This window comes from Arachis stenosperma, chromosome 2 (genome assembly GCF_014773155.1).
Source record: "Arachis stenosperma cultivar V10309 chromosome 2, arast.V10309.gnm1.PFL2, whole genome shotgun sequence".
NCBI classification, from domain to species: Eukaryota; Viridiplantae; Streptophyta; class Magnoliopsida; order Fabales; family Fabaceae; genus Arachis; species Arachis stenosperma.
The window spans coordinates 114,957,987-114,975,165 of NC_080378.1; the positions used below are offsets into that span (position 1 = coordinate 114,957,987).

The following is a 17,179-nucleotide window of genomic DNA, read 5'->3' on the forward strand; positions in this document are numbered from 1 at the left end:
TGGGAGAAGAAACAGAGACATGGACAGGAACAGAAAACTAGAGTAGAGTTTGTCAACTTATGTAAAAAAAGATATGATAATTGGCCACGACCTAGCTAACTTGATAGTATCTTATAGCCATCATGGGAACTAGGGGTGTTCAAAACCGATCCAAACTAAAGAAAATCGATCAACCGAGCTGAAAAAACCAAAAACCCAAAAAATAATTTTTTGCTGTTTTTTTGCGGTTCGGTTCGATTTTTGGTTATGTTAGTGAAAACCCTAACCGAACCGGTTTATTTAAAAACCCTAATATAAATAAGCGAAACCCCCTTCCCCTAAGATGACCTAGCCGCCATTCACCACAAAGTCCCTATTCCCTAACTCTCTCCCCTCCCCATTCTCCACACTCGAGTACTCTCTTCCCACCGTCCACAAAGTCGCCGTCCTCTCAGCCTCTGGCATCCCGGACAGCACCTTCGCGGCGGCCCTTCCTCATCGCGGTTCCATCTTCTCGGCGCGGTCCTCCCTCAGTCCCTCCCTTCCTTGGCGCAGCTTTTTTTCTCCCACCGTTCGTCATTCTCAATGCATTGCAGCCTCCTTCTCCTTTACGCCGTGTCTCTCTAGTCTCTTCGCACCAGGAGCTTTTGTCTTCCTCCACCCACTGGAGCCACCGTCTCCTCCACCCACAAGCAGGCGCCGTCGTCGTCCATGACATTGTCTCCGAGTTAGGTATTCAATTTCTGTTTTTATTATTCTGTTGATAATTTTATTTTGTTGTGTTTTTGCTTCTGTTTTTCTATAATCCTGTGTTTAGATTTTTTATTTTTAATTCTGTTTTATAATTCTGTTAGTGATTTTACTTTTTGTGCTTCTGCATTTATTTTTCTATGATTTTGTTTTTACAAGTGATCTTTGATTCTGTTTTTGTGATTTTGTGAATTGCGTAATTATGCAATTTGTTGCTCACTGCGACCTGCTCAGTGCTCACAGCTTCGCCACCGCCTCTGCCTCTGGTCTGCCTCTGTTCCGCCGTTGTCAATGATTTTAATACATGTTTTGATTTTTTATTGACGAAATTGCTATGGTTTGAATTCTGTTAATGTAAAATTAGGATTAGGTTTAGGGTTTGTGAAATTGAGGCTAGGGTTTGTGAAATTGGGACATTTGTATTATAAATAATGAATTTAGGGTTTGGTCTCTGTTAAATGTAATTTTTTTATTTTTTGTTTATTTAAAATCTTTTTGAATAATTAAAAAAATCGAACAAATCGAACCAAACCAAACTGATTTTAATTGGTTTGGTTTGGTTCGGATGGTCTCAGCAAAAAAACCGAACTAATTCGAACCGCAGATTTAATAAACAATCGGATCGGATGTTTTTTTTTAAATAACCAAATCAAACCGCACCGAGAACACCCCTAATGGAAACTATGATTGATGACGACGACTACTAGACGCTCGCGGGTCAAGAGGATTTGAACTCGGAGCAGCCAAAATACACACATTCTCTCTTGCCACTACACCAGCATGCTATTTAATATTAAAGTTGACAAAAATTAAATTTATAATAAACTATAAATGAATTTTTATTTTTATTTTATCCTTTTAAGCATAATTGACATAGATACCAAATAAGTAACAATACATAATATATAAATATATTGATATATTGATATTGATTATGTTATTTTTTGTTTTTTCTTTTATTCATTTAAATTAAAAAAATATTTTATATTAGTGACTAATTTATTATTCCTTTTTATATCATAAATTATATTTAAGAATTAATATTTAATTGTTATTAATATATTTTTAAAAAAATATATTTAATTTTTAATTTTATTTTTATAATTTTATATTTTTATTTAATTATGATCGAATCAACAAAATAAATCAATGACTTACCGATTAAATTAGTAATCTAACGATCTAATCGTATGACTGAGTTAATTACCGATTACATTCTGATATCTATGGATTGCACATTAGTCGGTCAAAGTAAGAGTAGTTTAGGCTTCCAGTCAATGAGTCACCCACACTCCCACAGGCCCACTCACCCTCTGGCCCTCTCCCTCTCCTTTTCCTGTCGAGCCTCCAGCCCTCCACTCTCAGCTCTCGCTCTCAGTTCTCACGTCTCCAATTTCCACATCGGGCTTTCGGCAGAGAAGAGAACTCGAACGCAGCTTGGAGGAAGCACCCAAGGAACCCTCCATCTCGTCACTGTTCTTCAGCGTCCAGCCACTGCCGCCGTCCTCATTGCTGCAGCTTCTGCACAACGTCGCCCTTGTTCGCCGCGCGGCTGCCTCCTTTTTGTTCAATCTTCTGCCTCTGTTTTTTGGCCAACCCTTGCTCTGCCCTTGCTCGAGCTGCTTAGCCCTCTGTTCAGCCCTCTACACCGCGTGTTCGAGCTTCTGTTCCGCCGCCTTTCAGCCACCGTTCCGCCATTGTTCAGCCTCCGTTCAGCCATTTTCGTCGCATTTTAAAGCTCCTCCCTCTCCCTGTACTGTTTGAATTTCAGAACTGCTTCATCCTAGGGTGATTTTTTTCCTTCTTCTTGTTCTTTCTTGTATTAATTATTCAGTTATTGTTTTATTTGATTGTTGTTTTCATGATTAGTATGTTTTTCTAGTTCTTGTTTTGTTGTTGGTTTGCTGTAGTTTAAAATTTTAATTGTTCTTGTTATTTTGATTTTCAGTTTTAATTGATCTTATTAATTTGTTAATTTGTTGAATTATTATTTTGGTGTTGTTCTTGACCTTTTGATTGTTATATTGTGTTTTGCTGTTGTTGATTTAATAAATTGTTCATTGAGTGGAAGATGAAAAGATGCCATGTTAAAACTGCTTCTGCCATGTTAAACCTACCATGTTAAAACTGCTCCTATTGTTTTAGTATGGCTCAATCCCTGCTTCCAAAGAGATTCTACCACCATGCTTGGACCTTCTCTCTGAGGTTGGCCCTGTGATGATTAAGGATATAAATCTTGTGACCCACTTTAAAAATTAACTTTTTAGTTTCTTTTTTAAATTGAATGTCTGAAATTTTGTTTGTTGATGCTCGTAATTTTGTTTGTTGATGTGTGAATATATTCTTTCATATTCCTCACTAAGTCGTAGTGATTTGTATGCCTTTGATCCCATAGCCTTTGTTAGTTATTGTTGCATATTGGTAGATAGAAGGCATCAAATTTTGTGACATATGATAGTAACTAGTAAGTAGAGTAGTTTATTCTTTTCTTTTAGAGATATGTCAGATAGAACAATGTATATACTTTTGAAAACCAAATTATTTCTTTTGAATCAAAATTTGGGTGATTACTCTTTTCTAAATATGCAAGCAATTCTGTCTAGTTGGCTATGAAAGCTTTCATTTTTTTATAGTATTAGTTCATGTTGTAAATGACCTTGTTTTGCAAATAAAACAGTTGTGAAGTTACTGTGAAACAGTGACGTTGAATAGTCTCTCGCTCTTTCTCTAATTTATTTTCTATTTTTTCCTTTGGAAAAAAAAAAACATATTAGATATTTCCTTTGATTGGAATGTAGAAGATAATACATCTTTCTATGATTTTATTCTTTATTGTAACAAATTTTGAATAATTGTTGTTAGTTAATATGGGAACCTTGCTATTAGTTATTTTATTTATTATTTTATTATAAAACGGTTATTTTGGTTGAATCATAGTTGAACCGATTAGACCAATAAACTAATAACTAAAACGGTTCCATTACCGTTCGGTTTTCAAAACCTTGCAATTTTACACTACTCCAAATAATAAAATAGTGTAAGAAAAATTGACAACATCGCTTGAGAAAAAGAATTGAATTATCCATCATTTCTGTAATAGAAGTGACTCTCCATAAAATATCGTTAATAGGCCTTGGCTCATTGGGCCTTTTTTTGTTTGTGAAAGGAATTAGCTGACCAAACAAAAAAAAGAATGGGTTAAGGTGTGTACTCTAAAATGGTCCTCACTGTTGACCCTTCAATTTATCGATTTTGTTTTCATCAGAATCAGAAGACGAAGGTGGAAGAAGGAAGCAAAAGAAGCAGTGGTTGAATGAATGAATCAGTGAAACTGAAACTGAAATGGAGAACAACAACAACAACAACAACAACAATAACAACGCTATGATTCGTGAATGGTTCGACAGAGTTGACTCTCACAAAACTGGAACCATAACTGCTCCCCAACTCAAGGTCCTTTTTTTATTATTGTTATTTTTCCATTTAGCTGACCCCACTTAGTGGGACAAGGCTTTGTTGTTTTTGTTATTTTTCCATTTAAACTTTGAATTCAATTGATATTGTTTTGTGATTTAATAAAAAAAAAACTTTTTCCCCTTGTTGGTTGAATAATCAGAGTGCTTTAGCAGTTGGAAACCTGGAATTTCCACTCTCAGTTGTTGAGCAGATGATCAAGTTCATATATCCAATTTCTATGTTCCAAATGCTATTATGTTTCAATTTTCTCCATTCATAATCTAATTCCTTTCTTTTTTTTTGTTCTCATAATTGTGTAGGATGTATGATTTTGATAGGAATGGTACTATGAGCTTTGAAGGTATATGCCAATCCCATTGCACTCTATGCTTAACCCACTATGCTCTAAAAAGAAGCTGAGATTTACATCAATAATCAAATACTATCTTGAAATTTGGAAAGTAGTGTTCTTTCATATATGGGACTTTATTTGTTGGAGTTTATTTATAGTAGAATTGAAACATGTTCTAGCTCACTCTAACTTACTCGTAAATGGTTTGCTCTAGAATTTGTTGCACTCAACAAGTTCCTTATTAAGGTTAGTGTTTCTCTATTATGCATTTGATATGTGAGGTTATTGTCATTAACCTATATTTGATATTAAGTACTTTGATTGTAATAACCACTGTAAATGGCTCTTCAGGTTCAACATGCATTTTCTGATCTTGAGAGGTGATTGGTTTATTTATATGCTTTTGTTCCATTCTGTTTATTTGTTTTCAGAACTTCATCTTGCATATATTGGAATACAAAATAGTAAAAAAAAAATACAAAATATATATTAAACGTGTATTAAGCAACGCATGCATTTTTTTATAAGTCGGAGCAGTGTCTTCAGGGTCCAGACAGAATGGTTGTTGCAAAATGGGTGTAAATATAACAATCCAACTTATAATTTACACAACAGTCAAGGACTATGATAAATTGAGATCTTGCATTAGGTGAAATTTTACATACACCGATTATTAGGATGAGCGGTTAATAGTGAACTTAATGAACTCCTGAGATGTTGAACTTGATGAATTTTTAGGTACAACAATTATTAGGAAGAGAAGCATATTCATTTCAGCTGTGACTAAAGATTAATTCCAAGGAAAGAAAAAGGGCAAGGGGAAATGATACAATAAAGTTACTTTTTTTTTCTTAAAAAAAGAGGGTAGGAAAGTTCATTGCTAATCTAGTTCACAATTGATTACATGCACTGTGATGTCAGTAGCGAATAATTGCAGTATTTTTGGTGTTTCCATGGAAATGTTATAGGCTTGTGTTTCATAAAATTCATTCCACCAGCAATTTTGCCATTCCTGCATAACCACACTATCATTAGTTATAACCATGGGATGATACACATGTTCAACAGCCAGCAACATTTATCCAATGTAATATTAAACAAAATGGGCTTAATGGAACATGATCTTAGGTATCTAATACAAATCTAGAAACCAAGAGCATATAAATGGAATAGACTCAACTCCACAAACTCATGGAATTTACTTACCAAGTATGAGAATGTAGAAACCTAAACCTGATTAAACATGGAGTCATTCGTCTCGAGTAGCAGGATCCATTCCAATAGAAGGGCTGTCAGCAAAATATTCTTGGTGCCTCACATTCACCCCATACTGTTCATACAAGATATCATACCGATTAAATGCAAGGAAATATTACTGTATCTGCATTTAGTAGAATTGATTAAGATGAAAGATGTTTTAATCGTCAAATACTCTAGCTCAGATGTACAGTTTAATATTATTCCCTGAAGAAGCTTATAAACAATGTTCATATTGTTTAATTTCGAGATCATGCATATATGAGCCAATCTAGCTTGACCTCAACCTGTATCTTCTCCTCCTCTACCAGTTTTCTAAGCAAATCTCGTTAAGTTTAGACACAAATTATTCCCATCATTTTACCAATACTAATTATCTATGAACTTGGACATAAATATGCTCCAATGCATATTACTTGCTACTACGTTAATTGGAAGACTTAACCTCTCCCATACTCAACATACAACCTGAGTGGATATCCAAAATGGTGCAGTGCCTTTGTTAGGTCTTCCATTGTCAAAACAAGGCGCTTATCCTGTTAAAACAAAATGTAAGTGCTAAAGACATATATGACGAGTGTATGTAGAATATAAACAAAACCAGAATAAAAGCTTCCAGAACCTTCTGCTGCCTGTCCCTTTTATCTTTTGGAATTGTTGCTTGTCTTGCTTTGCAGTGCCTACAGTTAAACTCTAGTCATAATGTCATGCCAAATTGCCAATATAGTAATGCAAAAGATATGCAGAATAAGAAACTAAAGATGAAGCACATTGTCATATCTCATATCTCATATCCATTAAACTAAGAAAACCAACAAACATTGACAAAGATTCTGGCTTTCTCGCTCTTAGATATGTTCTACTTCCTTTTCATCTTCCAATTGTAGAATATGATTCAACTCAGAGAGGAAGTATTCTGAAGATGAATCATGTATGCTGCACTTTGTAAAATTTCTCAAATGCATTTCTATAGCCAAGTTAATTTTGTCCTGCATACGCTGAGATAATCATTTTTGAGGTTTAGATACTTCTTCCATTTACATGGAAATTGCTGTAAAAATTTTTAATTTTCCTTCTAATGTTATAATCTTAGTTTTACATGATGTCTTGTAAGATGGTCCAGAGGTTGATGACGTAGAATGTACTATACCAAATGCATTATTACTACTTATTACTACTAGTTGCTTATAACTTTTGTATAAAGCGTATTTACAATACATATTTCAAAAGTATTTACAAATGATTATATGTCATTATTTAAAAACTTTATTAAAAAAGTAATTATATATATTTCTAAAATTATGCACATATTATTACTCCAAAAATAGATACATATTTCTATTTTGTTGTTCTTTTTGAAAACTAACATTTCGTGTGAATAGCTGTAGCCTCATACTTTCTACTTTCGGTTGTACAATATTGACTTTGCCATATGGTTCATTAATATTCAATTTTGCTAAAAGGCACAACACAAATAAACTAACAATTTTACATATTTAAAATTAAAAAAATTACAATTTCAAGCTCTATATTAAATTTGCTGTTTTTTGTATTGTCTCCTTAAATGGAATTGTTGTTGAAGTAACTTAATTAAAATAAAACTTTTAATTTTTTAATTTTAAATAAAATATTCTTATATTAAATAAACAATATAGCAAAACTCATAGAACAATACTAGCCTTTAAATTTGAGTTAACATGTAAAACACGTCTTTATTTCGTATGTTAAAACATGTGTAAAATATTAAATAACACAATTCTTCATCTTTATTTGATATATATTTTATATAATTAATTTCCAACTATTGAAAATAAAAATTAATTGCTTTTAAAACACTCATTAAATATACTCCAAAAATTTGAAAGAATTTCTCGTTGGAGCAAAGAGCTAATTAAGATGATATATACTCTTAACACAATTAATTAGAACACACATAAACGAACTCTAACTTTAATTTAGGGCAAATCACTATATTAAGCCAAGGAGAGCAAAAAATTACACAAATCTGCCAAACCAAAAATTATTTCATGAATCAACCGATACACATTTTTATATAGTTCGAATTAAGTTGTTTCGAACTTGATTTACATGTAATTCGAATCAACTTGATTCGAATTATACACAAACACACACCCACTAATTCGAATCAACTTGATTCGAATTACACACATACAATAATTCGAATCAGGTTGATTCGAATTACACTCTGATTTATTAAAAAAATTAATAATTTATTAAAAAATTTATTAAAAAAATAATAATTTAAAATTAAAAAATATATTTTATTTCATACATTAAAAAAAAGCTAACAAAATATTTAATTACGAGATTTTTTTAAAATATTAATGAGCTATCAATTCGAATTCCATACAATACTCTTTTGTCCATTTTTAACTGTTCATGAATATTTTTTAATAAATTTTTTTAAATTATATGGTGAGATATTACATTATTCAAATTACACATGAGGAAGTTCGAATCGCTCTGATTCGAATTATATGGCGAGCAATTCAAATTCTATACAATACTCTTATGCCCATTCTTGATAGCTCATGAATATTTTTTAATAAATTTATTTTAACTATACCACAAAAAAATATTTTATTCTATGTAAAATAATTTAAAAATTGGCTTTAAAATATTAGAAGTACTATAAAAATTTGTAATGTTCTAATGACTTAGGTAAATACATGCATGTACACAAATTTTAAATAAAATACTCTACATAGTCAATAATAATTTAGAAATTAAAAAAATATTTTATTCCATCCAAAATAATTAAAAAATATATTTTATTCTATACAAAATAATTTTAAAAAAATGGCTTAAAAGATGTTATGAGTACTATAAAATTTATAATATTCTAGTGATTTAGGTAAATACATGATAAAAATATATTTTTTTTAATTTCTAAATTATTATAGACTATGTAGAGTATTTCTTTAATGTCCTAAGTCATTACAAATGTTTATAATACTCCTAACATCTTTTAAGCCATTTTTAAATTATTTTGCATAGAATAAAATATTTTTTTGTAGTATAATTAAAATAAATTTATTAAAAAATATTCATGAGCTATCAAGAATGAGCAGAAGAATATTGTATATAATTCGAATTGCTCACCATATAATTCGAATCAGAGTGATTGAACTTCTCCATGCGTAATTCGAATTATGTAATATCTCACCATATAATTTAAAAAAATTTATTAAAAAATATTCATGAACAGTTAAAAATGGACAAAAGAGTATTGTATGAAATTCGAATTGATAGCTCATTAATATTTTAAAAAAATCTCGTAATTAAATATTTTATTAGCTTTTTTTTAATGTATGAAATAAAATATATTTTTTTAATTTTAAATTATTATTTTTTTAATAAATTTTTTAATAAATTATTAATTTTTTTAATAAATCAGGGTGTAATTCGAATCAACCTGATTCGAATTATTGTATGTGTGTAATTCGAATCAAGTTGATTCGAATTAGTGGTGTGTGCGTTTGTGTATAATTCGAATCAAGTTGATTCGAATTACATGTAAATCAAATTCGAAACAACTTAATTCGAACTATATAGAAATGTGTATCGGTTGATTCATGAAATAATTTTTGGTTTGGCGGATTTGTGTAATTTTTTGCTCTCCTTGGCTTAATATAGTGATTTGCCCTTTAATTTAATTATGATTGAAGCATGCATACACATAATATATAAATTGAATGCCTTGTAAGGGAAGATATCCGTTTCTTTGTAGCGTAAGAAATGAATGGTAAGAAAGAAAAGTCGTTGCACAGTTGTTCTGAAGAGTATGGTATGGAGATTGAGTTCTCTAGCCAGAGAATCAATGAAGTACATTAAGCCGTCATAGAATGCTCTTTAGAACAATGCTACGACTTTTCTTTTGTACCATTCATTTCCAATGCTACAAAGAAACGGATATCTCTTTGTGTCTGGGCTTGCTTCTTTAGACTTAAAAAAAAGAAAAGAAAAGAAGAGAATGGAATGGTTGGGTGTGTTAAAGGGCCGAAAAAAGAAGAGAGGAAATAAAGAAGTGAAAGTGTGTGGATAGCGAGACACCAACACCACTACTTTATACAATTCCAATTAAACAAGGCCGTAACTTATTAACTTACGATTAAGATTAGTTTAATTCAAAGTACATAATAAAGTGTGGGAACCATAGAAGACATAGAAGATGCTTGCTAGTTTATGATGATGTTTTTTTAGCAGAGCATCATCACTTTCAACGAGTGGGGGGACCCTTTTATCCACGTTGCTCATTATTATGATTTCCACTTTTTTGGCTTTTTCATACAAATTATTACTAAGATTGGATCATGGTATTGTAATTCGTCGGTTCGCGTCTTAGTATTCTAATATCCACCGAATTAAATTACAAATTGAAACCTTTTAAGGTTTATTATTAGGCAATGATCTTCTGAAATCAATAATCAGCAAATAAATGGTTTTCCTCCATCTAACTCATCAATTCAACTATTACTACTTAGGAAATAACTGCACATACATGCGAACTAATTTGAAGAAGGAAAAGGTTAGGACTTCATGTTATCATTATTGTACATAATTGATGTTCTTAGTTTAGGTAATACACCAATATCAACTAAGTGGTACCTTTTATTATAACTCATCATGTATGTCAATATGGCCAAGTTAGAGAAGGTATATTCACTGTCACGCTAGAAATTAATTTGTATTAAAAATGGAATGAAATATATGCAGAAGAAGAACACACTTAATGTATCATAATAATATAGCTAGAGATTAAAAAGGAAGAATGACGTGCTCCCTCACACACATACTATGAAAGTGAAACCCATCAGATGAAGGTGTTCACGTGAAATTTGTCTACTAAGATCAAACAATACTATTATCTGAATAAAGAATAAGAATAAGTGAGAGAGAGAGAGAGAGAGAGAGAGAGAGAGAGAGAGAGAGAGAGAGAGAGAGAGAGAGAGAGAGAGAGAGAGAGAGAGAGAGAGAGAGAGAGAGAGTAAAACTTTGTAAATAATACATAGTTGTACCATTTTAGTTTTTATTGCTTGATTGCGGGTACAATCATGTGAGACCGTTCAGAGTGGGGAAAACAAATAGAGAGAGTAAAACCTTGCTTGTACCTTTTACGTACCTTATTCATTATTCAATTCATTTCTGTATCTTTATCCGTATATCTCCTTTCAATCAATAGTCTCTGTCATTCATTATAAATAGTTAAATATTCTTAAATTCGCATTAGTCTTTAAACAACGCGTGGATTGAATATTTCTTTTGATTTATGGTACAGAGAATAACTAAAAATATTTTAATAAGTATTCTCATTTTATATCTAATTTATTTTAAATTAAATAAAATATTAATTAAGATATAACTATATTTTACACCAAATATATCACACAAAGTTAATATCTTAATTTCAATTTTTCTTTTAAATACGGTCTAAAAATTATGCTGAAGACAGTGAATTGGATTGGGTGGAATTAATAATAAATAATTATTTTTGTTTTTATTTTTTAATTAATCTGAATTTAATAATTAACCGTTATAGAAAAATTGATGTAAAATTTAAATGGATGTAATTTAAATTAACAATGTTATTTAATTTTGATAAATTAAGTCTTTAAATTAAAAAATAAGTATATTATTTTTATATTTAAATTAAAAATGTCCGAAAAATAAAAATGTTCCAAAAAAAAAGTCCGTTATGTAAAAAAATAAAATAAAAAAAAGCACATATTAAACTATACAACTATTCTGATGGAAGAAGATTTTTTTATTTGTTACAACACTATTTCAACCCATTTGTTTTACAAAAATATTATTGAGTCCAAAATTTTAATCATAAACTTTATCTGTCATATGCTGCTCTCTAGTGAGAATTGTTGTTCTTTAAGAAACCAGTCAACACGTGTTTTGACCGTCTTCGATGCAGGTCTGAAATAATATGGCACACCACAACCACAACGTTAACCGAGGAGTGGATTTTTTTGAAATGTGGCTTGATGTCCTTGTACAAAATTACAAATGATGGCTCATATTGTAGTGTTGTGGAAAGCTAAATTAGTGTTGGACTTGGATCAGTCAAATATAATGTTAGAGGCAGAAGATATATAATTGGGTTTGAGTTATTGGTTAATGAATTCTTTTATTTAAATAAAATAAAATAAAATAAAAATAAATATAAAATTATATAATTTTTATACATTAAATTTAATTACATCTGTGTCTATTTTTTTTAATATAAATTGTGGTATTGAATTTTAGTATTCATTATTAAGAGAATAGTATAAATAATAATTTTAAATTATTAATATTATTCATTGTTAAGAGAATATCTACTAAAGATATAAAAATAAAATAAAATAGTACAGACAATGCATGTTAAGATAAATGAGTATTTTAAAGTAAAAAAAATATTTTATTCAAATAAAGAAATGTTCGTTTATATAAATTTATTTTTGTATCCATGTACTTTATATTTGACTTAAATTCATGTAAGTTATAAACTTGTATACTAATATTAATTTTGATATATAAAAAAATATGTCAAATCATTCTTAATTATATTACATAAATACAAAAATCAGCGACTAGCTATATAAAAATACATATTTAGTATTTATGAAAAAATTTAGTTACCTGATTATAACAAATTTAATTTTTTTTTCTATACTAAATTTGATTATTCAGGTGATAATGATTTTATTAAAAAATTAAATAAAATAACATATATATGTATACATAAATATATATAATAGTTGATTATTTATCTTTATAAAATATTTTGTGTAATATATATAAATATATAATAACTACATTTTTGTCACGTATTTTATTTTATTTGAATGCAAAATAAATATAATTAACAATAACAAATTTAATCTAATGATTATTCTATTAAAATTATTCAATTTTATAATATTACAACAATATTATTTATTTCTTTTAATTAATAAACCCTTTACAGTCTTTTTTATTTTGGTTTGGTCAAGTCTTTAATTTTGATTATTGATTTGCATTTTAATTAGAAGTGAATAAAGCTAATAAGGCAAAGGTACTCTATGTATATATGAAATAATAATGATAGTTGAATACTAACAAATTTGGGTGACAAGAGAAAGAAAGGAAGAAAAGAGACTTGAAAAATAAAATGGATTAACTATGCTATATACATAAGAAACATTTCTTATGTATTAAATAATGCATGAAGGGATACATTGAGGGTTTGTGTTTGGGGAACAGGTTGATTCCAATAGAGCAGTGGAAGAAGTCATATATGGCGGGCCATGTTCAATTTCTTGGAGGATGAGCAATTTATTATTGGTGAGTTCTTCAGTGCCCAAAGATTTGGTACCGAAATTGCCGAATTACACAGTATTTAAACGGAGTTTAATTACTACCGTCAGCGAGCGTGAATTGATTGAATGGTGTGGTACTTTTCAAGATTATTATATATTCTTTGTTAATATTTAAAAATTTTGTTTAACTATTATGTAAATTCGCACTACAAAACAAATATAAATTTTCATTTTTTCGTTTATAAAAAAGGCTTCTGACCACTAAAATTATTGTTTTTCATTTGAATATAATATATTAAGCATTTTTATATCTAGTTTTTATACAATATATTTTAATAAATAATTAATTATTAAATACTAATATAATTGGTATTTTTTACTCTTAAAATAATTATTCCAACTTTTTTTAGGTGTATTTTCTTTTTAATTAAAAATAAACAATAATAATAATTTAGTAATTTTATAATTAAATTTTAATCTTAAGTTACTCAATTAGCGTATCATATTAATAAAAGTAATATGAGCAGGAGACAATAAAAATTTAACGATAATATATTAATAATATAAAAAAAATTATATTGGTACTCAAAGTTCTTTTATTTAATCAAAATTTTCTATTTATTAATTTAAATAAGAATACAAAAATATGATTAATTTGTACATTAATCTCATTTTCCTAGTCTGCAAAAGTAATAAATTTTATTTTCATTTTTTATGGCGGTAATGAACCACAAATTTCCTTTCATTTTCATATTTTTGTTAATATAACTACAAAAAAATTTTATAAATCTAATTTTTGTAATGTCTAACTATAAAAATAAGACTAAATACACAAATTAATAAATTTATATTTTGTTATTTAAATAAAAATTATATTACTCGATCACTGATATTTATTTTTGTGTGTAAATAGGATTAGTTTAAATGACATAACATTATTTATAATTTTATATAAATAAATTATAACTTATATATAAAAAATTATCAATTATATATATATATATATATATTATAAAAAATTTAATTAAATTTATTATTTATTCAATAAAATAAAAAAATATTATAATTTAGATATGATAAGTCTAAAAACATTACACCTTAACAAATATGAATATTATAATTATGTAACGACCAAATTTTTAATAAATCTAAATATTATCAGTTATTAGACGCTACTTCGCATATATTAGCCGAGTTTTATATGTTTTACAGTTTTAATGTTAAAATTCAATTACAGATAATAACAAATAAATCATCACAAAATTTATATATTTTTATTAATTAAAATGATAAAATATAATGTGTATATATAAATATTTATTAATTATTAAAATTTAATCAGACATATTAAAAATAATAGATTTAATATTATATGTATTGCCAGATTAATAAAAATAGTTCATTTATTATCTATATTTTTTTTTATGTTATAAAAAAATATTTTTAATTATTTAATAAGATGACCTTTAAATAGTCTTTTAAAGTAATGAGAACACTAGTTAAATAAAAATTAAAGCATTTCAGACTTTCAGTAGACTAGCACAGTAATGCCTCATACTTTAATGAAAGCCATTTGTCCAATCCTTCAAGAGATAACTAACTCCGTTTAAAAGCTTTCGTTTTTGTTGGACCCACATGATAACACTTGTCTATATTCTAGTGGATATTTGAGCGTTTCGACAAATTCGGAACGACAATCTTTAGGCACGGAGAAACTCACCTTTATTATTTAGGGTATGGCAATGCCTAGCCACTGGGTCATCAGACCACATGTATTTGCCAAATATATTTTTGACCAATAATGTAACCAATAATGGAGTTTAATAACTGTGATTTGATAGCTGAATCATATTTACATTTTTTTTATTAATATATGTATGTAACACTCCTATTTGATATGTTAAAAAAAGTAAAAAAATAATAAAAAAATTGTGTATATTTAAGTTATATAAAATAATATAATATAAAAAAATATTTATAAGTATTAAAAAAATTTAACTAATAAAAATATAATATGTTATAATAAATATTCAGATATACTAAATAGTTTTAATAAATATTAATTAATCTTAATATATTTTAAGCTGATATATATAACCTAACTCTTACAATTAGGTTATTCATTCTAAAGTGCAAAATTAGATGATGAATATTATATTATTAGATTAGTTTTTATTAAATTATCGCAAAAAGAAAAGCTTCCAAAAAAATAATTTTATGTAAAAACATAATATCCTAATAATAGCGTTAAATATCTGGAGTCCTAGATCTTTATGTAAAAGGTATATTATGTCTAAGAATAATATCATATGTGTGAGATCATCTCAAAATTTCATTCCATATCTAAATATGATGTGTGGACAGTGGACATATAAAAAACATGCATACACTCTTTTTAGTGAATATTATTCTGTATTATGTTTTTTTATCATATATATCACTTATTTTTATATGTTTACATAAACTATAGGTCTAAGAAAAATAAATATCAAATCTTTGTAACTTAACACCATCTGATGACGTGGATTTTATCCTTTTACAAATAAAAATATTATATATACATTAAAATCAACTATTAAAAATAATTATTAATATATTATGTATAATATATAATTTAATTTATTTTTAATATATATTTTTATATTAATAATTAATTTTAATGGTTAATTTTAGTGTATAAATAACATAATTGTTCAATAAATATATCAAAAAATGACGTAAAAAAAACCTATCTCTTAATATACTTCGTAGATAAATAATTTTTATAACTAATAATAAATTCATAATTTGTTGTTATCAATGTCAAATAATTAACTAATTATTATAGAATTTTTCTTGATAATGAAAGAAAAATGTCGGGTGAACAAATAATTTTATAATTAAATTGCAATATATTTTTGAAAAGTTGCTATTTTTTAAAAACTACTTATTCATTTTATTTACGTAACAAAATAAATTATAAGAACATAAATATTTGTTTTATAACAACATATAAATATTTGAAAACGAACACAGAAGTCTTTGAAAAATAAACAGAATTTTTTGTATAAAAATACTGAAATTTTACATTTTTGTTTCTTGTTTCTCTTCTTTTTATATTTTTTTTTCTTTATAATATATATATATATATATATATATATTTATTGTGAAAATTCAGGTGCATTAATTTCTTTATATATATATATATATATATATATATATATATATATATATATATATATATTTATTGTGGATGGCCTACTATCCACATCCGACAAGTCTAAAAAATAAGAATCGATTAAAGCCTGCAATCACAAGCATCATAGAGGTATTGAAATTTCTCTCTTAGTGACTACTAACAAAATTTCACATTTGTAAGTATAAAGAAAATGGAAATGGAAAATAATCTCTTCAGCTATTGGATGCTCTTTAGAATTTGGATGCTAAATTTTCTGTATTCTGAGTTTTTTATTTTTGTTGTTGAATATTCGATTGGAATATTTTTGTTGAAATTTATGATTCTGAATTTTGTTTATGATAGTTTGAATTTTTGTATAAGTTTATGATTCTAAATTTTTCTTACAATGAGTATTTTTGCTAATTATTTTGTGATTCTAAATTTTTGTTGAAATGAGTATTCTAAAATTATATATTTGAAATTGTATATTGAATTTTCAATAATTTTATTATATATTTAATTAAATCGGTTCGATCACAGTTAGACTTTAGTTAAATAATTGAATTATTAAATCAGTCACTCAACTGGTTTAATGACTGGTTCGATTCTCACACCTTTAATTATTATCATCCAATTTTATTCTAATACTTTTTTTTAATATGATTTTTTCAATTTATTCTTTACTTTAATTATTTTAGTTTTCTGATCATAGAAAATTAATCCATAGAAGTTAAATGTAATTTAAAAATTAGTATATAACATAAAAATAATATTGTATATTAAAAATAATAATATATACTCTTTTTAAGTTATATTAGTTATATTCTTTTTATGAATATAGTAGTATTTACAAAATTATGAGTTTTATTATGAAAAGGGTTAGCATATATTTTAGAATATATATTAAAATTATTATTA

General features: G+C 27.2%; 2 long non-coding RNA genes across 2 annotated transcripts; one reads left to right on the plus strand and one right to left on the minus strand.

Annotated features, from left to right (window-relative positions):
- Nucleotides 1-1,997: 1,997 nt before the first annotated feature.
- On the plus strand, nt 1,998-4,743 carry LOC130960609 (uncharacterized). The gene is made up of 3 exons (XR_009079171.1): nt 1,998-2,517; nt 3,995-4,182; nt 4,506-4,743. It is a non-coding gene; the product is annotated as an uncharacterized LOC130960609 (long non-coding RNA).
- Nucleotides 4,744-5,160: 417 nt separating this feature from the next.
- LOC130960610 (uncharacterized) lies at nt 5,161-5,879 on the minus strand. Its single transcript, XR_009079172.1, has 2 exons — nt 5,771-5,879; nt 5,161-5,549 (listed from the first exon to the last, which is right to left on the minus strand). It is a non-coding gene; the product is annotated as an uncharacterized LOC130960610 (long non-coding RNA).
- Between the last annotated feature and the right edge of the window lie 11,300 nt (nt 5,880-17,179).